Source organism: Lithobates pipiens, unplaced genomic scaffold, assembly GCF_037356315.1.
Source record: "Lithobates pipiens isolate NorthernLeopardFrog02 unplaced genomic scaffold, aLitPip1_a1.2 Scaffold_10, whole genome shotgun sequence".
In the NCBI taxonomy this organism is placed as follows: Eukaryota; Metazoa; Chordata; class Amphibia; order Anura; family Ranidae; genus Lithobates; species Lithobates pipiens.
The window spans coordinates 122944436-122971742 of NW_027507686.1; the positions used below are offsets into that span (position 1 = coordinate 122944436).

At 44.5% G+C, this 27307-nt stretch overlaps 1 protein-coding gene across 2 annotated transcripts in view; it reads right to left on the reverse strand.

Annotated features, from left to right (window-relative positions):
- Positions 1-27307, reverse strand: part of PLA2G15 (phospholipase A2 group XV) — a 281014-nt gene that overhangs the window by 193468 nt on the left and 60239 nt on the right. The gene's annotated exons all lie outside the window — the stretch shown is intronic.

Genomic DNA, 27307 nt, shown 5'->3' on the forward strand with positions numbered 1-27307 from the left:
TTGCCCTGACCCGTACACAGCGTCATCCTCACTGTCTGAACGGTCCGTGTCCGCATCCTCTGATACATCAGAACAGGGGCCGCCTGTCACAGCGGGGCCCGAGTCTGAATCAGAAATTTCCTCAGAAGACATGGGGGGGATTTTTTACCCCCCCTTGCGGCCACACGCCACTTCCACCCTGGCAACAAAAGCCTCCAGGACCACCGATAGAGCGTCCGTAGGCACCCCAGGTGCAGGGGAACCAGTTGCAATCACAGGGATGTCTGGTGAAGAAGATCCAGCTTCTGACACCATGCTGACTCACACTCGCCTGTTACCACTTAGGGACCTAAGGCAAGTCACACAAAAAGTCCACCCTCCTAGCTGCCACAGACTGAGAGGCCCTCCTCAGAACTCACCACCCTGACCCAGGTACTGCACTCTGTTGCTGCTGTCCGCTCTCCCTTGTGTCATCCATGAGGTGTCTGTGTGGAAAGTGCACTGTTCTAGAAGGAAACAAAGCACCCAGCACTAGAGACAAAACTACCTACTAGAGGCTACTAGAAAATGGCCACCGCCCCCTCAGCAAAAACATCTGAGGGCGCCAAGAAAATGGCCACAGAACTACTGGAAAATGGCTGAAAGGCAAAAAAAACTGTTTGTTGCTACAAAAAATGGCTACGGCCCCAGGAAAATGGCCACGGAGCGCGCGGTGGCCTCCCCACATGTCACACACAGCACAAACATCCCACCATGGCCCAGGAAGAAGAGGACAAGCGGACCCCCCAACACCTAGAGCAGCCCCCTGCCATGACTCAGAGCCCCCCAGCCAGGTACGTGCATCGCCCATAGCATGGGGAGGAGGGAAGGGACAAGGAGAGAGTGAGAGAGTGAGAGACTCCCTAGTCGACCTCTCAGGGAATGCCCAGCTGCTCCATCCTGCCAAGACAGGTGGAACCATACTTACCCCTCCTGCAGGGACTGCTAGATGTATTCCACAGACAGACCCATCACCCGAGCAGTATGGGGTGGCTGCCGGCCACGGCAAACTGTGACAGACAGCAGTAGCCTGGTCATATGTGTGCCCTGGAGCATATAGCTCACCAGCTGCCCCTGGATTAGACGGGGCATGTTCTGGCCGACCCATTGCATAGCTAGGGTCTGCTCACACTCGATGGCCAGGCTGGAGAGACTTCAAGGATCTATATTATCCAGTCTATCATCCAGTCCAGCTGTTGATTGTAGATCACAGGAACCAAAAATGCAGAAAAAATAAAAAAATTCCCAGGACCAATGGTCCCACCGGGAGCCAGGTCCTTCTCCTACACTAGGCAGAAAAAAAACTAAACTGCTGGATGCAATGTCAGGGGCTATAGCCAGTAAACATATGAGATCATCTCTTATCGCTGGCTCTCCCTCCTCACACAGACAGCGTGTGAGGAGGGAGAGATGAACGGAGTGAGTAAAAAAAAAAACTAAACTACAATAAAGTGCTCACAATAAATGTCACTGCCAGCTGTCCCCACTGCCATCTGTCCCTCTTCTCCTTCACTAGGCAGAAAAAAACTGAGCTGCAGGAAGCAGGCTGAGGGGTTATAGCCAGAGGGATTTCCCCCTGGACGGAACTGTACAGTTCTGTTTTCACATATATTACATGTTCTGCCTAGTCCTTTCCTGAAGGTGATGTGACAAACCTACAGTCAAGATTTAATGGAGCTGTGTCTGAGAAAGAAAGAAAGAAAGAAAGAAAGAAAGAAAGAAAGAAAGAAAGAAAGAAAGAAAGAAAGAAAGAAAGAAAGAAAGAAAGAAAGAAAATTTCCTTTTTTATTGTTTTTTGGGGAAAGGAAACCCCTTCATTTTATCAGCTGACCACGCTAGAACAGATTCTAGCTCTTTACCAAATCTCCAGAGGAGGGGAGGGAACAGAGCTTTGTCTTTATTACTGTGTCTCTATCCCAGGACTTCAGCCACATAGCCCTCCTGGCTTCATCAATCAATGCTGTAGACCTGGCTGAGAATCTTACAGACTCCGTGGAAGCATCCGCTATATAGGCTACTGCCTTATTTAGAGTTGGTAATGCATTCATAAGCTCTTCCCTGTGAGTGTCTGACTCCAGAAGTGTGCGGAGCTGTTTTAGCCACAAATCAATGGTACGAGCCACGCATGTAGTGGCTAAGGCTGGTTTAAAGTTAGCAGAGCAGGCTTCCCACGCTTTCTTTAAATACCCTTCAGCCTCTCTGTCCATTGGCTCCTTTAGGGTGCCTGTGTCCTCAAAGGAGAGCTCAAAATTTTTCAAAACTTTATATAGGGAAGCATCTAGTCTGGGACACTTTTTTCCACAACCAGGGCCGCCATAAGGGGGAGACAGCCAATACACTTGTAAGGGGCCCAGGGCCAGCCCGCACCCCCTACAGCAGCAGCATAATGTAATCAGACTTAGCAGCCAGCCACTAGCCCGCACGCTGCCAGCAACAGAGCACTACTTGCAGGCTGCAGCCCTGCACACAAGCAGCTGAAGCCAGGATTCCTCCTCCCCATGTCGCCCTGCAGATGATCCAGATTCAACACTTGCTTTGCTTCCCTGCTAAAATAGAGCGTGGTGATAGGTCAGTAATGTGATTGGGAGGGCCTCTGGGAGGGGGTGTGGCCAGCCTCATCAGTGGTGGGACCCAGCCCTTTCAGGTGCATGCAGACATGGTAAGTTACTAAGTCAGTGTGTGCGCAGCAGTGTGCTGCTGTAGATTGGGTGTGTGGAGTGGACTGGACTGTATTTAATCTCCCCAGATGGAACATCATACACCTGGCCCTGACACGCTAACATGATGAGGTTACCTTGTGGAGTGGGGTAAGGATGTTTTTGGGTGGAGAGGAGTGTTATTGTGGAGAGCCTCTTCACAATGTAACTCTCATCTCCACCTAGAATCATCCTCCTCCCTCTCCACAATGTAACTCCATCATCCTCATCCCCACCTGGATTCATCCATCCATCCCTCTCCATCATCCTCATCCCCACCCAGAATCATCTATTCCTCTCCATCATCCCCATCCCCACCCAGAATCATCCATCCCTCTCCTGGAGAGGGGTGCAGATAATTCTGGGTGGGGATGAAGATGAGTTACATTATGGAGAGGGATGTGGATGATGACTTGGTGGGATGGCTAGTAGGCAGATTTGGTGGGACAGCCAGTGGGCAACCCCTGGGGAATGTTGGTGGTCAGACCCCGGTGGGCCCAGGCCTAAAGCTGTGTGAGGGGCCCCAAAATGTCTGATGGCTGCCTGCCCACAATTTTATAGCTTCCTCCTTGAAGGGGAATCATCTAAATCATCTCTTCAGGTTTTTAGGGAAGAAGACTCTTTTCCGGATTCCTCCATTCTTGAAGTACTGTCTCTTTTAGGGATGTATGCACCAGAAAGGTTCTGGTTTGCTTAGGCTGAAGGCCTGCATAGAAAAAAGGTCATGTACAGACAACTACTGGTTTTATGGCTCTTTCAGCTCCAGGGTGTCGTATACAGCCTTTAATAATTCCTCTGTTTCCTCTAAAGGAAAAATAAATTAACCTTGCTGGGTTTATCCTCTTTAAGCTCCGCTTCCTCAGAAACTGAGGCTGACTCTGAGCTCTCCTCCAGTACTCCCTGCTCCTGGGCTGCCCATGCCTGGACAGGGACCATCGGCCTAGCACCGGTACTGGTGCCAGAAATACTCTGGATGGGTTCAGCAAGAGTTTCTTGCTCTTTGGGTTTAAAGAACTTTAAAGTCTGTTTCATCTCCTCCTTCATTGAGTTCAGAAAACCTTTGAGGACAGGTCCTGTCTCTCCCTTGATGAGTTTATCTATACAGTCCTGACATGCATTTTTCTTGCAACCATAAGGCATTTTCTTGATGCACGTTGAGCACCTCTTTATGGGTGTCTCTGCTTTGCTATCTTTGGACTCATGGACTTTGTGCTGCAATAAATCAGATGACAAACACCAGCACATTACTTCCACTGAAGTAAATACCAATTGTGCAAACACCCGGTAGATAACACAATTCTAATCTAAGAAGTACCCACCACCGGAGCCTATACTAATATGTGCGACACCTGTCCACCATCAGCATAAACAAAATAGGCTTTGGAACAAAAGCCCCCTGTGCCCCAACCACAGGAGGACAAGGAAAGGAGCAGCCTGCCCTCTATTTTACCTTAGGGCCAGATTCACTAATGGCGCCTCCAGACCGGCTTCCATGGAACCTGGCACATCCATGCTGTTCCTGGAAGTTCTATCAGCACCACCTTCTCACCCAGCCCTTTAAGGAGGTGTGAAGGATCCGGGGCCGCCTTCTGGTATAGCGTGTCTGCTCTCCCTTTAAGAGTTCAAAGGGCTTCATTTTCTTGCATCTTGGGTGTACCAAGATGGCTGCTGCCTGACTTCTGTCGGCAGCCACGTCAGTTCCTGCCACAAGTGACGTCATGACCCTGCGACCCCAGAGCCATCCACGAGCTGATGGGAGAAGACTCTCTCTATCCTGGGGCCATTGCCTGAAAACATGCAGCAGAGACGAGCAGCGGGACTCATAGGCCTCCCACAGGAGAACCACCCTGCTGATGTACGCTTTCTTACGGATGGGCCCCTTTGGTCCACCTCCACCACCACCTACAGGTACCTCACTGAGGCTACACAAATAAAGGGAGAGAGTGTCCCTTACCTTCATCCCAACCCTTGCTTCTTGTCAGGTCTGTGGATGACCCAAGCCAGCTCATACCCCAGGATTACTGATCCTGTTAAAATGGGTATGGCCGCCGGGAGGCCCCTGCCACCTAGCACAAAGGTTTTGAGCCTCCTGTCTGGCCGGAGGAAACACAAATACGGAGGGTCTATTGCATGTGGTGTACTTTTATAATGTGGATCGTGTGTTTCCTGTGCTAGGTGTGAGGAGCCTATCTCGCTGTAAGCTGTCCTGGAAGATGAAATGGAAAATATATTATATTATATATGTGTGTGTGTGTACTGCACTAATGAAAAACACCTGTTTGTGCTGCCACTTAATATTCAATAAACATGTAAATGAGGTGAAACAAAATGTCAATGTAAAAAAGAGAGATAGAGACAAATAATTACACAGTAGTGCACTAAATTAATCTACTAATCTCCTAAATATTAACAGTGTGAAATGATCAACATAAAACACCCATACATAATGAAAAGTGTCCATATGGCATATCCAAAAAATATATATATGCTCCACCATATGCAAATCAATATGGCAATACAGTCCGACTTAAAGTGATTAAAAGTTAGTGAAACAAAATCTTGTCGATCCACCAAAATTATGTGTGCTAATTCCACTTACCAGATGCTGTTGCCATTCACTCTTGTCTGGCAAATATCGCCTTTTTAGATATTATTGAAGAGCTGCTTGTATATATATATATATATATATATATATATATATATATATATATATATATATATATATATTTCTATCCACGTGTGGAGAGTGTCTTTATTAATCTGGATGGAGATTGGCTTGTCCAAGAGGCTCTTCAATAACATCTAATAAAAGGTCATATTTACCAGACACGAGAGAGAATGGCAACAGCATCTGGTGAGTGCAATCGGCACATATCACTTTAGTAAAGGATTTTGGGGATCAATAAGATTTTGTTTCACCATCTTTTCATTACTTTAAGGTCCCTTATACATTAAGCGACATCATTGCGTGATTTTGCTGCGATTTCAGGGAATGCCTGTGTAACTTTCATCAAAGTCGGACTAAAGTAGCGCAGGGACTACTTTGAAATCGGCACCACTTGAAGTTGTACTAATATGAATGGTTGTCATTGGAAATCATGGGGAACAACTTGAAATCGCAGGACAGAATTGTACAAGTTTGAAAGGGGCCTAAGTTGGACTGTATTACCATATTGAAGGGATGAGGTGGATTTTGCTGGCTGGGCATTGTAAGAGTCGCAGATGCCTTGACAGGTGCAGACAGAAGCTCTAGCTTCTCCAGATGGATGGGGGGTGAGGTGAGGGAGTTGCCTGGGGGGATAGTAACTGAAATCTGGGGGAGGGAGGCACAGCCCACTCCAGCACCCCCCTAGATCTGGCCATGGGCACAAGGGAAATTCACCCTGGTAGATTCATCCAGGCTCCCCACTAGGTGCGGAAGTCTTATCCTATAAAAGCGCAAGGGGCATAGGAGGGCAGGAGGAGTGAAGCTGTATCACTTTACTGCCTACAGTAAGGGATCTGCTGCCGGAACTATAGCGGCAGCATCAGAAAATGTGGCTGGCTGCTAGCTTACTCCGTGGCTGCAGTCCTCAGAGGTCGGTCTTGGAGTATACTAATCAAAACAGCTCCTCTCTGTAACAAAATGGGACGTCCACAAGCAGTGTCAAACGAGGGGTGGGAAAAAAACAACATAAAACTTCATCCACCATGGCAAGTGGGGAACTAGTGAAACTATACCCACACAAAAAAACAGCAGTGCGTGAAAGACCACCACGCACAGGGTACCCTCAACAGGAATGATCCCCAAGACCGCTGCAAATGCGGAAGTAATGCAAACAGTGCATTAACATAACAGTACTGCGTTTTTATCGAAAAAAACAGGAAAAAACACGAATTGCATAGTCAATTGCAACTACACGGCCACCTGCAAAACTTTGCGGCCAAAACAAGCATCAGCCGATGCACTGACGTCTACCTTGTAGAACTTGGTAAACGTAGGGACAGACGACCAGGTCGCCGCTTTACACACCTGAGCGACAGACGCTTGGTGTCAGAAAGCCCAAGACGTTCCTATTGTCTTTGTGAAGTGGGCCGTGACCAGAAAGAGGGGCACCTGCCCCTTCAAGGCATATCCACCTGGAAATGGTGGCTGACGAGACCGCCATGCCTTTCTTTGGACTAGCCACTGAAACAAACAAGGACATTCCATCTTTGTAGTAATATATGGTATATAGTTTGTGCTGATCACCTTTTTTATTTATCTTTCAGGACAGCCACCACAAGAGGATAAGTGAGCACTCGCCATTAGGGAAGGCCTACGAAATACCTTTTTCCCAAAGCACTGCTCTTTTGCCAACAGGCCCACCCTGTAATGTTTAACGAAGATTGTGAAACTGGACCACGTTGCCGTTCTGCAGATTTACTCTGGTGTCGCTCCAGCCCTTTCTGCTTCAGAAGCTGCCATCCCATAGCTCTAGTGGAGTGTGCCTTTGTGCATATGGGAACCTCTTTGCCAGCCAAAAGTATATGCTTGGCCAATGGCTAACCTAAGCCACCTAGCTATGGTACGTCTGGAGGCCTTATAAACCTTTTCTTGCCCCCAAAAATAAACAAGGAAGACATCTTCCTGACCTATTTTGTTTCCTTTACGTATTGAAGGATGCAACGCCTTACATCTAACATGTAAAACTTACATCCCCTCTCATCTGAGGGATTGGAACATAATCTGGGCAAAACTATTTCTTGGCTTCTGTGGATATTTGAAGCCACTTTTGGTAAAAAGGTCAGATCGGTTTTGAAGACAATTCCATCCAGGAAAAACAATGAAAAAAGGAGGTCGAATTGATAATGCTTCTAGCTCACTGACCCTCCTGGCAGTGGTTATTGCCACCAAAACGTTTTTCAGAGTTAGACATTTTAAGGAGCACTCTTCCAGAGGTTCGAAGGGACCCCCCCCCCCACTAGGGCCTGCAAAACTAGAAACAGATCCCACTTCAAGAAGGGTGGCCCCTGAACCGGCCTCTGCCTACCCAGTGCCTTGAAGAATCTTACCACCCACAAGTTAGTGGTCAGCGTTTTTTCCAAATAGGCACTGAGGACTGAGACTTGACTTTTAAACATGCTTACGGCTAAACCCATGTCTGCCCCGCACTGCAGGAACTCCAACACTACACTGGGACTCTGTACCTCAAAAGGAGCTTTCCACACAAGTCACTGAATCGCTTCCAGGTATTTCAGTATATCAGGCTCAGCAGAGTGGACACTAACCAGTCTGAGAAGCCTTTCGATTTTAGCAGCTCTTCCTCAGTAACTCTACCTGAGGACAAAATACCTAGTCGTTTCCGAACCGAGAACCAGGGTATTCTGGGCCAGTGCAGTGCCACAAGAATCAGAGTTGTGTTTTCCATTTCTGAAAACAGCCAAACAGCAGGGCTGGTGGGAGGGGAGGCATAGCATCTGGGGAAATGCCAACTTTGCATTAGGGCATCCAATGCAGGAGCACCTTCCGAGAAAAGAACAGCGGAGCTTTCAATGCGAAAAGGTCCATGTTCGGGGCCCCCATCTCCTAGTTATCAGTTTGAAGAGCTCCTGGTTCACAACCTAATCGCTCTCCTTCAGGATTCTCCTGCTGAGAAAGTATGTCACTGTTTTTCTCCCCTTTTAAATGCACCGCTGAGGGACAAAGCGTTGTGTTCGGGTGGAACTCCTTGTTCCACCCTGTTTATATACAGAGTTGTCCAAATATTTTTGTATGTGGTGGCCCCACAGTTCCCCCTGGAAGGCCTTGAGTGCTAAGGACACTTCCTTACAGTTATATAACCTTTGGAGTTCCTCTCCCTTCCAAGTGCCTTGTGTTATCAGGGGCCCCAGGTTTGCACCCCATCCCCTGCCGATTGCGTCCGTGGTCATGATATTGGTAACTGGAATTACCCACAGCTAGCCCTTTGACAGGTTCACAGTCGCCCTCCACCACCAGACAGATCTTTTTACCTGCAGTGGTATTCTAACAAGGGCATCTAATGATGTCTGACTGTGGTTCAACACCTTCAATATGAAGCTCTGCAGGCGACGAAAACGCAGCCCCGCCCATCGTACTGCTGGGATAGTTGAAGTTAACAGCCCCAGCGATGACATTACTCTCCTTTTATTGTGACTGGCTGGTTGCCTTGCAGCAATCTTATTGTGCTGTTTATCTTCTGCACCTTTTCTTGTGGTACAAACACTCTGTTGTTTGGAGTCCAACAGATACCCCCAAGTAAGTAATGCGCTAGGAGGGCACCAGATTGGACTTCAAGGTTTAACTGCCACCCAAGGCCCCTCAAAGTCCTTAGTGAATTTCAGATCGCAAGTGAACTGTTCTGTGGAAGCACCAAAAAGTAGTAAGTCATCCAGGTAGGCGATTATCGAGATGCCTCTGATGGTCCTGAGCCTCCCTCCCTCCTCCGACCACCCAGAAGGAGCCCCCCTCTGGTATCCATAGATTCCCTTGGACCCATCCCAACTTGGAACTGGTACAAAAATGCCCTGGGGTGAGAGGTGGTTCAGAGCCTCTTGCAAATCTGACTGCTCTTGGAAAAAACCAAAGGTAACTACCAATGGACCAACAGCCCACACTTCTTCAGAATGTGGGTCTCAATAGCCAACCTTTAAATTTAGCTTTTGTAAGGTAGGCTGGAATACCGGACCTTGCAAGAGAAGGTCTGGACGTGGTGGTAAGGTCCATGAGTCTCCTACCGCCATCTTTTGAGCTATGCATACCAAGATCTTCTGTGCCACAAGAATTACCGATTTCCCTTCCTGCTTGATCCTGCAAAGCAGTCGTGGAGGCAGCAGAATAGGAGGAAATGCATAAATCAGTGAGAACCGATTCCCTGGGAATACAAAGGCATCTGTGGACGCAAACAGATCTACGCCTGGGATCCCCCATCTTCGGCGCATTGGCAGAAAAAAATAAAAATCGGGGTAAAGGAACATTCTCCTGGGAAAAACTGCTGGTGACTCAAGTAGTCTGCCTGCCAATTTTCTATTCCCAGAATGAAGACTGCCGATAGGCAAGGTACATGGTTTTCTGCCCAAGTTAAGATATGATTCACCTCTCTCTGGGCTGCACGACTCCTCATGCCCCCCTTGGCAATTGATATATGCCACTGCTGTGTCATTATCGGATTGGATCCTGACAGGACAATTCCGTAACCTGAACGTCCAGGCCCTCAGGGCCAAGCTCTCTGCCCGTATTTCTAGAAAGTTGATGGGCAAGGTCATTGTTACCATCATCCAGGAAACTGGTAGGAAAGATTTTCCCTTCTGCAGATTCTTGGTTATCAACCACCAACCAAGGCTTCAGCGCACCCTGGAGACAGATACATTGGGAAATCTAGGACTTGGATCTTCTTGTTCTAAGCCGATAAGATACAGTTTTTGCAGCAGCCTCAAATGAAACAGAGCATAAGGAACGGCCTCAAATGAAGCCACCATCTTTCCCAACAACCTCATGCAAAGTCGAATAGAAGGATTCTGCTTTGCCTTGACCACCTGAATCAGTTCCTTTATGGCCCTGATCTTTGCCTGGGGCAAGAATACCCTGGGCTGTATCAATAATCAGACCCAGGTATTCTAATCTCCTTGATCGTTTTTTTAAGGAGGATTTCTCTAGGTTGAGAATCCAACCTAGGTATTCTAGGTAATGTAGGTAATTAGAAGACTCTGGACGGCCACACTCCAAAACAAAATCGGTGCCTTTATTTAAAAAAAAAAAATCACAGGAGAACTACAAGTGACATCACAGCAAGAAGCAACAGCTAACGCGTTTCACACTACAGAGAGTGCTTATTCATATCTGACAAACATGAGGGCAAACAACAAATAAATAGGGTATTGTAATTTGACAAGGGGGCGGAGCCATGTAATGATCCAATCAAAAAATGAAAACATCACCTGGTTCCTGGCCCACCTAGTCCCCCTGATTCCATTTGACAAAAAACAAAAGGCTTTCAGTGTGAATCAAACAAGACAATCAGTGTTTTTGCAAAACCAAGACCTTGATCAGCATCCACTGGATGGAGCAAGGTGCATACATATATTCTTATAAATTTAATAAGCTCTAAAAAAAAAAAAGCAAAAAATGTGTTTGTTATGTGAAAAAGAAAAGAAAAAAAGTAAAAAGAAAAAAAAAAAAAAAAAAAAGGGTATTCCACGTAGTTGACTGTGGATCATACTTTGGTCCAAGCGGGCTACCAACTGTTCTATCAAGAGCAGATTATCTAGGTAAGCTATAATCGTTGAATACTTGGAAACACATCACTAATTGGATTTTTTCACAGTGTTTATGGACTTTTTCATACATCATATGTTCATTCATTAGAGACTTTAAGATTCTGCACTTGTCATAGGGTGATATTAGTTTGACAAGGTGTTTGTTGATGGTGCTAAATGTCCCAGTTGGTTATTCATATATAAATTGTTTTTGCACTGGTCACAGGGTGACATCAACATTCATAACACTATCACTTCATTTATTGTTTTCTCTTCAGTGAGAAATACTGTTTTATTATTATTTTTTGCACTTATGGTATTTATTTTGAGCGCCACTATTTAGTCCACAATTGTTTCTATTTGAATAGAGGTTTAAATACTGTTCACATATTTTGTTTCATTTAAGTGGCAGCTGTAGGAATTACTTTGCACTTATTCAGGAGCACAGTGGTGGTAGCACAAGTGAGGGCAGGTTGTACTTGTGGACCATCAGCTTGGAAGCTATAATCGTTATACCTTGAGCCCCTAATCCAGCTACAGGAGGGGCCAGGATCTTTGTAAATACTCGAGGTGCAGTAGCTAGACCGAAAGGCAGAGCTACAAACTGAAAACGAAGATTTTCTACCTCTCAAAGTAGATATTTCTGGTGAGTGGGAAATATAGGTACATGGGAGGTATGCATCCCTGATGTCTATTGACGGCAGTCTTTCTCCACCGTCTAGGACGGAGACCACTGATCAGATTGACTCCATGCGAAAAGAGCGGATATTCAGAAACCGGTTTAGATCTTTGAAATCTAGAATGGGTCTGACATACCCATTTGGTTTTGGTACCGTAAAAAGGTTTAAATAAAACCCCAATCGCTGCTCTTGCATGAGAACCACTAAGATCAATTTTTGGAGACAAAAGATGGTCCAATGCTTTAAAGAGAGACTTCGTTTCCTCTGGAATCTGAGAAAACTAGGAGACGGGACTTTCGGAACTCAAGCTTGTACCTTAGAGTTATCTGTGTATAACTGGTATTCCCAGGTGGTCCCCCATCCAGGTACTTACTAGGCCCGACCCTGCTTAGCCTCTGAGATCAGACGAGATTGGGCCCTTCAGGGTGATGTAGCCGTAGGCTCCCGACACTCTTCCTACCAGACCCGTGAGAACTGCAGAAGTCTTCCCCTCACTTCAAGCGAGCGGGGGCGCCCCCTCATAAGGAGGCTTCAGTTTGCCTCTTGAACTTGATGGCAGGGGCCATTCTGACTGCCTGGAGGCAGATGCTCTTGACACTGGAGAAGGAGCTTGTTTAAATGAAATACAATTACTCCTCTTCCTAACCAGCAAAAGGGTACTTTTTCCACTACAAATTTTTTGGATGTATTTATCCAAATCATACCCAAACAGCTGTTCCCCGAAAAGGAAAACTAGCCAGGAGCTTTGCGTGACGCTTCGGCTGACCAATCTTTCAACCACGAGATTCTATGCCTATGCACCAGCCCAAGTGTAAGGCGCAAGGCTTGAAGAATAGAATCTCTCATGGCATCTATTGCCAAACATAATGCCGCTGGTAATGCAGCTAAATCCTGGCCTGCTGATCAGGAATAACCGTGAGCACCTGTTTAAACTGGTCTCTCAATGATTGACATACACCAATAGCTGCTAGCACAGGTTGAGACATCAGAGAAAAAGTTGTTTTTTTGTTTTGTTTTTTTATAATAGGAATTCCAACTTCTTATCCGTTGGATCCCTAAGAATATGAACATTGTCCACCGGACAAGTCAAACTTCAAAGAGGATATAGCAGCGACAATTGCTGGTATCTCCCACTTCTTAGTGAATTTTTCCTCCATAGGATAAAGTGTTAAAGAAGGAAAAAAAATGCTTATCTGGGGGATCCCACTCAGAATACATAAGTCTTTCCAGCAATGAATGGATAGGAAAGGCATGCGCAGCTTGGGGAGGCTTTAGAGAACCCAAACAAAAAGTGGGCATATAAACCAATTCAATGAAGAGTAGCAAAAATGCACCATCAATCTTTCAGATTATGAAGCAGATCCCTGTGGATTTGACCCCTCAGAAAAGGAGTCATCAGCCTCTCCATGGTCTCCTGAGGGAAATTCAACTTCTCCTGCCCCCAGATCCTCAGTTTGAGGGTCTTGGGTAATGGAAAGGGACCGGTCACATTTTATCCCATTCTGGGATGCGATTAAAGCCGATAGCCAATCCTATTATGGCTTGAGGAAAAAAACATATCCAGTAATAGAGACAGGGGCTGCAGTATTGAAAACAATTGCAATATTTGATAGCCCTGATGGCTCACTCTGACCGGCCAGCCCCTCTCAGGGGAGGATGCCATTGTAGAGATGAGTTAGGGGTTATTTGGAGCTTGGAGTCCCTTTTGAGCCCTTTTTGGGATGTTTCTACCTCCCCTTCTGACCATAGCCTGATGCACAAATGCAGAGGTACTACCAGAAGAAATAGCATTCACTGCTTGAGCAAATAGTCCATTTTCCCGCAGGCCTCCGATCCGACGGGTTTGGCGTGTGTGTGTGTGTGGGGGGGGGGGGAAGGGCGGCGAGGAGGAGGGCTGTGACAAAATGCTGTACAGAGGTGATGGAGAACGGAGAGGCATACGCCCCCCAACAACTTACCGGAGTCCTGTGACTGCTAGCCAGAGAAAGCTGCAGCTTCTGTGCTGACAGCATGATCTAAGAAAGCGTGACAAGGTACGTGCTCTATACAGCCCCCCGTGGTGACTTTTATGCATGACAACATTTACTTTTTAAAGGAGATAATTCATAAGAAACTTTAAAATTCCTTAGAAATCTCCACTTACCTTTCCCGCCACCGGGATTTCTGTGGTAAATCCAACAGACCCAATCTTTACCCCTCACAGCGGGCTCTCCATTTAAAAAACCTTCAGGAACCGGGGTCCCTTTTTTTGGGGGATCCGCACTCCTGAACCCGTAATAGCACCCCGCCAGAAAAAAACTTACGACTGAAAAAAACAAAAGCACTGGATCTCGGGGTCCATCTCTCTAGAAAGAGAAGTGTTACGAGCTAAACCTCGTTTTTCCACCACGAGGCCCGGGTACCATTCAATTCGGCCTAAAAAGATACTTTGAATGGATCTGGCTACATAGCTAGCACCAACAAGGATTGCTCCAGTGGAGCTCAGCACAGCACATCTTTACTCATGACCAACACCTTAGACACTGGCGAAAAAACTGAGGTACTCCCAGTAGTGGGATGGGTTATATAGGGAGTGCTATTGTCCATCACCTGAAGGTGGCCTATAACCCCTATAGTGATTATTATGGCTCTGTGCTCCGTAATGTACGATTAAGAAATCCTTTCAGGAATGACCCAGTTGCACATTCTATCTGTTCATGAACAGCAAAGGCTTAGTAGACTTTAGTGCCCAAGGGGCGTGGCGAGAAGGAGGAGAGTCCACTTGCAGAACGCCATGGCTTTTTCTGATAGGGACAATGAGCTATTCCTTATTAGCTAGCATATTGCAAGAAGCTCCCTTTTCAATATAATAACAGTGTGGTGGAGAGAAATCTTCTGCAACTTCCTCCAACGCTACTTCTATGTCTTCTTCATTACTCTCCAAGTCAGTGCCATCTAAGATCAGCAAATCAGAGTCCGAATGTGGTGGAGGAACTGGAGTAGCAGAAGAGGTAGGGCATTTTCAGCTTTGGACAAAGATTGCTGAATAAAGGCCATATTCTGTTCAAAAAATTGTGAACACAGATGCAGAGGATACCCCTTTGGTCAAATAGGCTGCTTGTTGCTAGCCTGAAATAGAGCTAGAATCTGATGCTGAAGCCTGTATCATGACACTTCTTGCCCTGGCGCAAGGGATGCATCATCTGAGGCCGAGTTTTGAGCTGGCCTTTAGCTGAGCAAATGTTCACCTGCTGTTTGGAGTTTGCTCCAATCAGTCAATTAAAACATGGCTTAGAGCTACCAGTGAGGGACTTGCACTATGGGCAATCACAGAGTAGAGAGTGTGGGAGTTTGGGGTAAACATGTCCAGTAAGATTACCCATGTGTAGAATGCCCTGTAGTGAATACTCGTGGCAAAAAGGCATAAGAAAGCTCCTGAGTATCTTATAAGAGCTCTAGGCAGAAGTGCCATTAAAGTGTTCGACCAGTGGTGTGATGTAACACCTGGTCATCCAGTTGAGACTGAGCTCTGAGTGGATGATTTTTATCAAAAGTTTGAAAAGTTAACACTGTAGCAAAGACATTCAAAGCATAGCCCAGTAATAAACAGTTCAAACCTTCAATTATACAGGGTGATTATGTCTTACCTGTACAAGACAATGGACTGTATATAAAGTCACAGGGTTCCATTGTGATGGACCATGGCCCCGGACCTATACAGCACCCTGAGGCTAACTTAAGGTACCAAGAGGAGCAGTATCCAGTGCCCAAAGCAACATTATGGGCCACCCCCATCCTGGTACAGCTCCCAAGGTCTTACCATGATGGTGATACCAGCAACATGATTGAGGTTACAACCATGATCCGGGTACATTTTAGAGGCAGCAATTGGGTCAAGCTGGCCCACACAAAAGATTTTCTTTACACCACTGTGGGTGTTGTATAAACTGTATGTGGCATCAAGTGCATACAGTACTGTGTTTGGGCAGCAGTACAGAAACTTTCTATCTGCTGTGGTAACAAAATTCAGTGCTACTCAGCTATTCATAGGAATAGAAATGTAATTTTAATTTATGTATACAAGGCTTCCTCTGAATAGTTGAGGTGCAGAAGTGGGGAGATGATCTCCACGTCAGCCGTGACTAACTGAGCAGCACTCAGCACAATTTGGGCAGCAGTCAGGAAGCCAATGTATGATTGCCAGAACACAGCACTGTATATTTTATGTAGCTGATGCCTCATACAGTTTATAAACGTATGCCAGCTAGAGCATGTTTTAGTAAACAAAACAGTCAGTTTGGGCCAACATAGCTCATACAAAATATTTAAGGCGATAGCAAAGCTGGAGGTAAGCTTTAACCACTTGCTTACTGGGCACTTAAACACCCTTCCTGCCCAGACCAATTTTCAGCTTTCGGTGCTCTCACACTTTGAATGACAATTACTCAGTCATGCAACACTGTACCCAAATTAATTTTTTGTCTTTTTTTTCCCCACAAATAGAGCTTTCTTTTGGTGGTATTTGATCACCTCTGGGCTTTTTATTTTTTGTGCTATAAATGAAAGAAGACTGACAATTTTGAAAAAAAAAAAACGCATATTTCTTTGTTTCTGTGACAAAATTATGCAAATTATTATTTTTTCTTCATAAATTTTGGCCACAATTTATACTGCTACATGTCTTTGGTAAAAATAACCCAAATTAGTGGATATTATTTGGTCTTTGTGAAAGTTAGAGAGAGTCTACAAGCTGTGGTGCGAATCATACAAAATTGATCACATCTGATGTACTGGTGGACTATCTAATTTCTTGCGACCCGAACAAGCCAGGAAAGTACAAATACCCCCCAAATGACCCCTTTTTGGAAAGTAGACATTCCAAGGTATTAAGTAAGAGGCATAGTGAGCTTTTTGATGTCATTTTTTTCCCACAATTCTTTGCAAAATTAAGATTTTTTATTTTTTTTATTTTTTTCCACAAAATTGTCAGTGTAATAGGGTTTTTCTCTCACATGGCATGTGTATACCACAAATGACACCCCCAAAATAATTCTGCTACTCCTCCTGAGTATTGCAATACCACATGTGTGGGACTTTTTCACAGCCTGGCCACATAGAGAGGCCCAACATGCAGGGAGCGCCATCATGTGTTCTAGGAGCATAAATTACACATCTAACTTGTTGACTACCTATTACACTTTTGAAGGCCCTGGAGCACCAGGACAGTGACACGTGACACCGACATGGCACTGATGGCACTGATGACAGATGGTAATGATGACAGATGCCACTAATACGTGGCACTGACAGATGGCACTATGTGGCACTGATGACAGATGGCACGTGGCACTAATACGTGGCACTGATGACACATGGCACTAATAGGTGGCACCGATGACAGATGGCACTAATATGTGGCACCGACGCGTGACACTGATGACAGATGCCGCTGATAAGTGGCATTGATGACACGTGACACTAACAGATGGCACGTGACACTGACAGGTGGCACTGATAAGTGACACTGACAGGTGGCACTGATAACAAATGGCACTGATGACAGATGGCACTAATATGTGGCACTGATGACAGATGGCACTGACAACAGGAGGCACTGGGGACAGATAGCACTAACAGGTGGCACTGGGGACAGATAGCAATGGGGAGGATGGCACTGGGCGAGGATTGCACTTTTTTTTTTCTTACGGCCGCTGCAGCCGTTCATCTGTCCCTTCTCACACGCTGTCTGTGTGAGGAGGGAGAGCGGCGCTGAGAGATGATCTCATATGTTTACATGAGATCATCTCTCATTGGATAGGCCGATCGCACTGTAAACGGCCGCTGTGATTGGCCGTTTACAGCGATCTGTGACTGGCTGTGTCCGAGGGACACGGCCAGCACAGAACTTCCCCGATGCGCGCTCGCGGAAACACGCATTGCGGAAGTAAAGCAGGAGGACGTCCAGGGACGGCCTCCCGGCAGTTAGCATCCGCTCTGTAGCCGTCTTTCGGCTATAGGGCGGGCGCGAAGCGGTTAACACCTTCCTGCACGGCCCATACCAAATTTACAGCCGGGCAGGCCTTCTGTCCTTCTGAGTGAACGTCTGGTGGCTTTCACTCAGGTGAACATACAGCCAATGACTGATCACTATACCGGCCCACTGCCAGTATCATGTGATCGTTGTGACCAATTGTAAATGACAGGTGGCTTGCTTTCTTGCCATCCACTGTATACAATTGTGTTTCTAGCTGTTATTGGTCAGAGTGACCACATGGTACAGGCAGGGCCAATCACAGCCCATCTGTACCATGTGATTAGCTTTGGCCAATCACAGCTCATTACAACAATAGACACTAAACGAATTTGTTTCATTCAGTAAAAATGGTTGCTTATACCAATAAAAATGTATTGGTATAAGCAATCATAATGTGTAAAAAAATAAATAAAAATCCTGATCACTTCCCTACAGTAGTACAGTTACCATGGTAACATTGTATCGCTCTGGATAATGTGTTAAAAGAAAAAAAAAATCATAAAAAGAAAAAGGAAAAAAAAGAAAAATGATATATATATTTTTTACATACAGTACTGTCACCAGTTGTCCCTGATCACTGTATTGTGACAAAAAAAATGCCAACTTCAAAAAACTTGCCATGCCTCCTACTAAATACCTTGGACGGTCTACTTTCCAAAAAAGTGGTCATCAGGAAATGAGACTGTAAGTACATTATGATTGATCAATTTTTAGATATACAGTATATACCATAGTTTGTCGACTCTATAACTTTCCTACATACTAAATAATAAACACAGATTTGGGTTATTTTCACCAATGAAATGCAGCAGAATACATTTTGACCTATTTGCAAAATGTTATAACAAACGAAGAAAACACATTTTTTCCTCACAATTCTTGGCCTTTTTTTGTTTATTTAGCAAAAAATAAAAAACCCAGTGGTGATTAAATACCACCAAAAGAAAGCTCTATATGTGTGAAAAAAAATTATAAAATATTTTTAGCCCCCTGTACACAGTCGGACATTCTGACCACAAAATCCGTTGGAAAAAAAAATCCTATGGATTTTGTCCAAAACTGGTGTTGCATACACACGTCGGACAAAGTTGTTCAAAAATCTGATCGTTCGGAACATGATCACGTTCAATCATTACAACGGGACTATGTTGAGGCTACTAGCCAATAGCTTTGGTCTCGTAATTTGATCTGAGCATGTGTGGCAATTTGTCCGATCGTAAGTTTCTACAAACGATCGGACAAAGTCCGATTGGATTTTTTTTGTTGGAAAATTTGAGATCCTGCTCTCAAATTATTTCCATCAGAATCTCGATAGAAAAAAACCCATAGAGCCCACACACGATCAGATTTTCCAACAATATAATCCGATCTGACTTTTTCCATCGGAATTTCCAACCATGTGTACGGGGCATTATGGTTACAGTGTTGCATGACCACGCAATTGTAATTCAAACTGTGCTGAAACTTGGCCTGGCCAAGGGGGTGAAAGTGTCCGGTATTAAAGTGGTTATGGTAGGCTGTGTGCAGAAAGGCATAAGTAATGAAACTTCAATTTCTATTTAAAAAAAAAAGTGTGCTGAGGCTTATACGAGTCTATTAGATCCTTGTGGCACAGTCATCAAAGCATATTTTGTGAGTAAAAAGGACTGTGGCATATGTGAAGAAGGAAGAGAAGGGGAGAAGGCTGAGAGTTTATTTACAAAGCCCTTTTAAGCCTCTCCCACAGTTAATGCAATTTGGCAATATTTCAACTACAAATAATAGGGATTAATCCGTACGCATCTTATAGTATCTTTCTAGGGTTATCATCTCAAATATGGTAACCAGCAACTAAACCAAATATAAAAATAAAATTTGATGATGATTACCCCAGAGATGCATTGATTCACATATTTACACCTACTGTATATATGTTTAAAATCAATACCAATACTTTATTACATACCATCTTTTAAAATCCAATTATTTTACAATAAAACACATCCAAGGAGATATATTGTGACAAAAAAATGTCCAAGTTCAAACAGAAGAAAAAGAACCAAAATACATTTCAAATTTTAGATCAGTCTGTTATACTTCTATAAAAACACCAAAATGAAAAATGGATGTCCGAGAAAAAAAAAAATAGCAAAGGCAAGTCCACGTTCCTTATTGCTATTTCAGGGAGAAAAGGGGGAGGAAGGATCTAAAACTTGACCTATAATGAAGTTCAACCAACAAAAGTAAGGTCAGACAAATTTTCCAGAAACATTTTCATACTATAGAGGAATATTCAAATTTGAAATATTTTGTCGATGACAAACCCCATATAATGTTCAGGAGGGGAGTTATTCAGAGATTCATTTGTAAAAAAAAACAAAAAATTTTTAACCAGTTCCCGACCGGCGCGCATCGATGTATGTCGGCAGAATGGCACGGGCAGGCATATTGGCGTACAGGTACATCCATTTTTATATGCCGTCCTGCCATCGTGTGCTGGTCGGGACCCCCGTGAGTCCGGTCACATCATAGCACTGATTGCTGTATAAATGACAATGGTCCCAAAAATGTGTCAAAAATGTCCACTGTGTCCGCCATAATGTCGCAGTCACAATACAAAAAAAAAATTTAAAAAAAAAAAAATCGCTGATCGCCTCCATTACTAGTAAAAAAAATAAAACTTAATAAAAATGCCATAAAACTATCTCCTATTTTGTAAGCGCTATAAATTTTGTGCAGACCAATCAATCGCTTATTGCAATTTTTTTTTACCAAAAATATGTAGAAGAATACGTATCGGCCTAAACTGAGGGGAAAAAAATGTTTTTTTATATATTTTTGGGGGTATATTTAGTATAACAAAAGTAAAAAATAATGCGCTTTTTTTTAAAATTGTCACTCTATTTTTGTTTATAGCACAAAAAATAAAAACCGCAGGGGTGATCAAATACCACTAAAAGAAAGCTCCATTTGTGGAAAAAAAAAAAAAAAGAAGACGTCAATTTTGTTTGGGAGCCACGTCGCACGACCGCACAATTGTCAGTTAAAGTGACGCAGTGCCGAACCGCAAAAAGTGGTCTGGTCTTAAGCCAGCAAAATGGTCTGGTCTGAAAGTGGTTAAGAGAGGGGTCAAAAAACACCTGTGGTTTCCGACCCAAGGGTACATACACTACATTACCAAAAGTATTCGGACGCCTACCTTTACACTAACATGAACTTTAACCACTTTCTTACAGGGCACTTAAACCCTCCTCCTATCCAGACCAATTTTCAGCTTTCAGCGCTGATGCACTTTGAATGACAATTGCGTGGCCATACAACACTGTACCCAAATTACATTTTTATTTTTTTTCCCCCCCCAAATAGAGCTTCCTTTTGGTGGTATTTGATCACCTGTGTGTGTTTTTTTTTATTATTTTGTTATAAAAATTTTAAAACGGGTAATTTTTGTCTGTCATTGATATATGCTGATGACTGATGGGCACTGATAGGTGGCAGTGATGGGCACTGATCGGTTACACCGATAGGCAGCATTTCTAGGTGGCACTGATTGGCACCACTGGTGGGCATTGATAGGTGGCACTTGTGGGCTGTCAGATGGCATAAATAAGTCACAATTGCCTCTTCCTTTTCGGGACCGATGTCCCTTTAAGATGAGACAGTGAGCGGCTTTTTTTTCTCCTCCGCTGTCAGTGTGAGGAGAAAAAAAAAAAAAAAGAAGAAGATCACCGAGCTTCTGTTTTGATCATGTGATCAGCTGATCACATGGTAAGGGGCCGGGACCTGCCCCTTACTCGGATCGGTGATCACTTGAGTCTCAGTGACTCGGTGATCACTTGAGTCTCAGTGACTCAGTGATCACAGCGTGTGCAGGGAGCATGCACAGGGGAGGCCATCATATGACGGCCTCCCGGGAATTCAGATCCGTCATTTGGCCATAGCTCGGATGTCAAAAAGTCTTCCTTTTTAATTGCACCTACAGGTAAGCCTATAATAAGGCTTACCCATAGGTACTGTAAATATCTCCTAAACATGCGCTGCTGAGAGAGCTTTGTACTAGGGATGCACCGAAATTTCGGCCGCCGAAACATATCGGCCGAAAATGGCCTTTTCGGCAATTTGCCGAAAGAGAAAAATGGCCGATAATGGAGCCGGAAAAAGGGGCGTTGCCTGAGTGGGGGAGGGGCTCCGCCCACCGCCCCTGGTGCCGCCCATCATGGGGGGTGTATAGTGCAGGAGAGCCGCCTCCGCCGCCTGTTTGATCACAGCACCAGGAACATCACAGCTTTAATTTCAATAGCTGTGTGTTCCCGGCCGCGCCATCACACACACTTGTCCGAGCACTTTGATAGACAGATCACCCGCAGGATTGGACGGATGATCTGTCTATCAAAGTGCCCAGACAAGGGGGAGGGGCTGTGTGTGACGGCGCGGCTGGGAACACACAGCTATTGAAATGAAAGCTGTGATGTTCCCGGCCTTGTGATCAAACAGGCGGCGGAGGCGGCTCTCCTCTCTTCCCTGCACAGGCTGGCTGCAAAATGGGACACAGGCACACTGGCTCAAATCGGACACTCTGGCTGCAAAATGGGGCACAGGCACACTGGCTGCAAAATGGGACACACTGGCTGCAATGGGGCACAGGCACACTGGCTGCAATGGGGCACAATGGCCTGCAATGGGGGACACCTCCTGTACCACGTCCTCTGTCTCTGACCATCTCTTGCACCATGTCCCCTGTCTCTGACCACCTCCTGTACCATGTCCCCAGTCTGACCACCTCCTGTACCATGTCCCCAGTCTCTGACCATCTCTTGTACCATGTCCCCAGTCTCTGACCATCTCTTGTACCATGTCCCCAGTCTCTGACCATCTCTTGTACCATGTCCCCACTCTCTGACCATCTCTTGTACCATGTCCCCACTCTCTGACCATCTCTTGTACCATGTCCCCACTCTCTGACCATCTCTTGTACCATGTCTCCACTCTCTGACCATCTCTTGTACCATGTCCCCACTCTCTGACCATCTCTTGTACCATGTCCCCACTCTCTGACCATCTCTTGTACCATGTCCCCACTCTCTGACCATCTCTTGTACCATGTCCCCACTCTCTGACCATCTCCTGTATAAAAATATTTTTTTTTTAAATATGTTTCGGTATCGGTTTCAGTTTTCGGCCTAGTCTATTTTTCATTTTCGGTATAGGTTTCGGCACCAAAAAACCCATTCGGTGCACCCCTACTTTGTTCTAAGGTATTTCATAATGGGCTAGTATGCAAAGCATACTAGCTCGTTATGCCTTTGTCTTACAGGTTTTTCCAGAAGCACATTTGTGAGGTCAGGTGCTGATGTGGACAAGAAAGCCTGGCCCGAGTCTCCGCTCTAATTCATCCCAAAGGTGTTCTATCAGATAGAGGTCAGGTGCAGGCCAGTCAAGTTCCTCCACCTCAAATTCGCTCATCCATGTCTTTATGGACCTTGCTTGTGCACCGGTGCACAGTCATGTTGGAATAGTAAGGGGCCATCCTCAAACTGTTCCGACAAAGTTGGGAGTATGAAATTGTTTTTTATACTGATGCCATAAGAGCTCCCTTCACTGAAACTAAGGGGCCAAGCCCAACCCCTTAAAAACAACCCCGCACCACAATCTTCTTCCACCAAATGATTTGGACCAGTGGACAAAGCAAGGTTCATAAAGAAATGGGTGAGCAAGTTTGCCTACCTAACCTTAGAGAGCTTAGAATTTATGGGGAGCTTTCCAATTTAAAAAACAACTTTGACAAATCGGTGGCGATGGGTGTCCAAGTGGCCCCTACCCTTTTAACCTTCTTAAAATCCAAGTTTAAATTTAAGTGGTCAGACTGCTCTCTCAAATACCTAGGTACTTATATTACCTGTGATCTCACCCGCACCTTTGAACTTCATTTCCCACTACTGCTGACCAAGGCCCATGTATTTTTTAGAGGATTGGCATAAAGGAATTCACTCCTGGTTCGGCAGGTGCATACTCCCAAAGTTTTTTTGTTTCAAGCTCTGCCGATAAAGATACCATCACAATATTTCAAGCAAGCACACTCGCTTTTTGTGACGTTTATTTCGGTACATTCAAAATCCCACCTGCCCAGACATTACCTTACTTTACCTAAACACTTTGGAGGCCTAGCTCTTCCAGACTTGAGGAACTATTACCTAGCCATACACCTTGGTAGAGTCATTGACTGGAGTCGACATTACAAGACTAAACTTTGGACACAGATGAAACAGGCCCAGACCCCCATGCAGTTGAAAGTGGTTGTGTGGCATTTTGACCGCTTTCCCCCTACACTGAAATCTCACCCCTTTATTGGCACCACTCTCCCCATGTGCTCTAAGAGTATCTTTACAGCTTTCCTCTCCACCAGAGAATCTCTGCCGTTTTCCATATTAGTTAATCCAGCGTTTCCCTCTGGACTTGGACAATTGGAACTCAAGGTACTCACTCAGCCGGGTCTTGACCATGCATCACATTTTAAAGACGGAGACCACTGGCTCTCTCTTCAGTCATATAGCACTCTTTTTAGATTTAATCATGCCCCGACGACCTTTGAGAACTACTGTCTAGACACAGGGATATTGACACAAGTGTTATCAAAAACGTATGCTTTGCTTAATTCTCCCTCTGAGCAGCCACATTTAGCTTTCCTACAGAAATGGGAAGCTGACTTGACACGCACATTTATGGCAACCCAAACACAAAATATTCAATTTGTACAAAAATACAAGAGTCTAACTATAAAATTCTGATGGTGTGGTACTATACATGCCAGTTATTACATATATACTATCCGTACACTACTGACAGTTGGAGATGCCAGGCGGATAGAGGAACAATCTTACATATTTTTTGGGTTTGCCCACTGCTAAATCACTTTTGGGTTTGCCCACTGCTAAATCACTTTTGGACGACTGTACGGACTACTACCCAAAAATGTACAGATCATAAAGTTCCCCGATCTTTCTTTTTACTCCATACCACCAGGATCCCAGCGAAACAATACCAAAAATCAATTATATGACATTTATTAAAATGTAGCCAAGTCCTGTATCCCCCTATTTTGGAAGACACCTCCCTCCATTGGGACTTGGTTGCATAAAGTAGAGGATATCAATAAGCTGGAGGACTTGGTACTTACAGTGCAAAATAAAATAAAAAAAGGAGAATCATTTGAAGGCATGGAAGCTCCAAAACATTTTCATTTTGACCGATGAAGGTGTATCTACTCTTAATTTCTCAGTTCATTTGTTCTCTTGGGTACTACTCTTCTCTAAGAGCTATATTTCTCCTCTCATTTGTTCCTAGGAACCCTTACAAAAACAGGGAACTGAGCAGTTCAGACATGGTCCTGTGGGGCTTACAAAAAGTTTATTAATCAACAAAATGAGACACTGACATTTTGTGGTGGATATGACTTTTATATCATCGTTCCTTACATCTTTGCGATTTCATTAATTTGATCCAATTGTTAGAAACACTGTATATTATTGTATGTGCAATGGACCATGACCTTCTTTTTTTATATGGCATTGATGTACCTGAACTGTACTCTCCCTGAGTTCTAAATTAATAACATTTAATATTTGGAAAAAAAAGTTCATGTGCATGTAAAGGCATCTCAATACTTCTGATAATGTAGTGTATAAATGAGGGCATTACCCTACTGCAGAAACTTTAGAAATGTCGGGTGACTTGGAATTGTAACAAAGTAAAATTCAAACCCCTACACTTTGTTAATTGCAAAATTAAAGGGGTATTATACTTTCTCACATGTGGATGTTTTGGCCAAGAATAAAAAAAAAAAACGTGACTGATAAAAATGGAGGGCGTTTAGAAAACCCAATAGCAAGACATTTTTGTGAATAATCACAGATACAGTAGTGAATCTCTATGCTTTTAGACTCCAGAATCCAATAATGTGATAGGTGGGGACTAGGACAAAAAAAAAATCCTACAGGTTAAACTCAAATGGATTTTTAAATTGAATGTCACGAGGCTTAAATTAAAGCATTAGTTATGCCTCTTTTCTATATCTAGTTCACGGATTTATTAAAAAGAATTTTTCCGATATAAGTCAGAATATGCAGGGTATACAGTGTGTTTTTCTGACAGATATTGGTCATAATTTCCCCTTTTCTATTTGGGGAGATGATGGATATTTGTAATTGAGATTTAAAAAAGATTGTGAGACTCTTTTTAGGTTAAAATCTTTGTATCATTTGTATCAACATTTTGTTAGATTTTTTTGTTTGTTTCTTGTGGTCTGTGTCAAGTTTTTGTACTTGTTTTTGGTTACGTCTCTGCTTTTTTATTTATTTATTTATTTTTTATTTCTGGATCATGTTCCCACCGTGCATTTTTCCATCTGCTGCATTTGTTGGGTCTCCGGTTTGTGTTACAGGTTGTAATGCAAAGGGCGGATATCTGACTTCTGGTTACTGATGTTCGGACCGGGATTGCGTCACTTCCGCAGCCCCTGAAAGGATGATGGTTTTGGCTCTGGTGTCTCCTATATTTGAAGGATGCTCAAGCTGCATCTCTGGGGCCTGGACTTCAAGAATTCAAAGTGATGGGGAAGGGACTTCCCCATCCAAACTGGGGGCAGTTTTGGACATCTATTTGTCCACAGTCCCCTAGTAGGCAGGACTTAGGGGTGGTCCTCAAGAGACCCAGGGATCCATTTAAGGGGGGGGGGGGGGGGACTAGTCTCGTCTTGCAGATGTCTTGTAATCTTTTATTGATAAGAGGACCATTAGTGAGGAGAAGATATATGCTTTTACAACACACAACCCAAACACCAAGAAGTATACTCCTGAATGATCATGACAGTGTCATGACAGTTAAAGCGGGATTCCACCCTAAAGTGGAACCTCCGCTGATCGGATCCCTCCCCCCCTCCGGTGTCACAATTGACACCTTTCAGGGGGGAGGGGGGTGGAGATACCCGTCAAAGACAGGTATTTACACCCACTTCCGGGCATAGACTCCCGTGGGAGTCTACGCCATTTCCTGCCCTGCCGCGCTGTCTGCTGGGACACACACGGGTCCCAGTGACAGCGCGGAGATTTCCTATTGCGCGGCGCAACTCGCGCATGCGCAGTAGGGAACCGGGAAGTGAAGCCGATTCGCTTCACTTCCTGATTCCCTCACCTAGAATGGTGGCGGCAGCAGCCGAGGTGCTGAGCGATTGATCGGCCTCGGCTGCCGGCATCGCTGGAACCCGGGACAGGTGAGTGTCCATTTATTAAAAGTCAGCAGCTGTAGTATTTATAGCTGCTGGCTTTTAATATTTTTTTTTGGTGGAATCCCTCTTTAATGTTCCATTAGGCTTGGTGTCAGTTGATCAAAGTGTGCAGTAACTCGGCTCTACATGTTATGCAAATAGACGCTTCTTCAGGAGCTTAGGCATACATTCTATGTATTAATATACAGCATCTCACAAAAGTGAGTACACCCCTCACATTTTTTAAACTATTTTAGTATATCTTTTCATGTGACAACACTGAAGAAATGGCACTTTGCTGCAATGTAAAGTAGTGAGTGTATAGCTTGTAGAACAGTGTAAATTTGCTGGCCCCACAAAATAAAGCAATACAGCCATTAATGTCTAAACTGCTGGCAACAAAAATGAGTACAGCCCATGTGAAAAT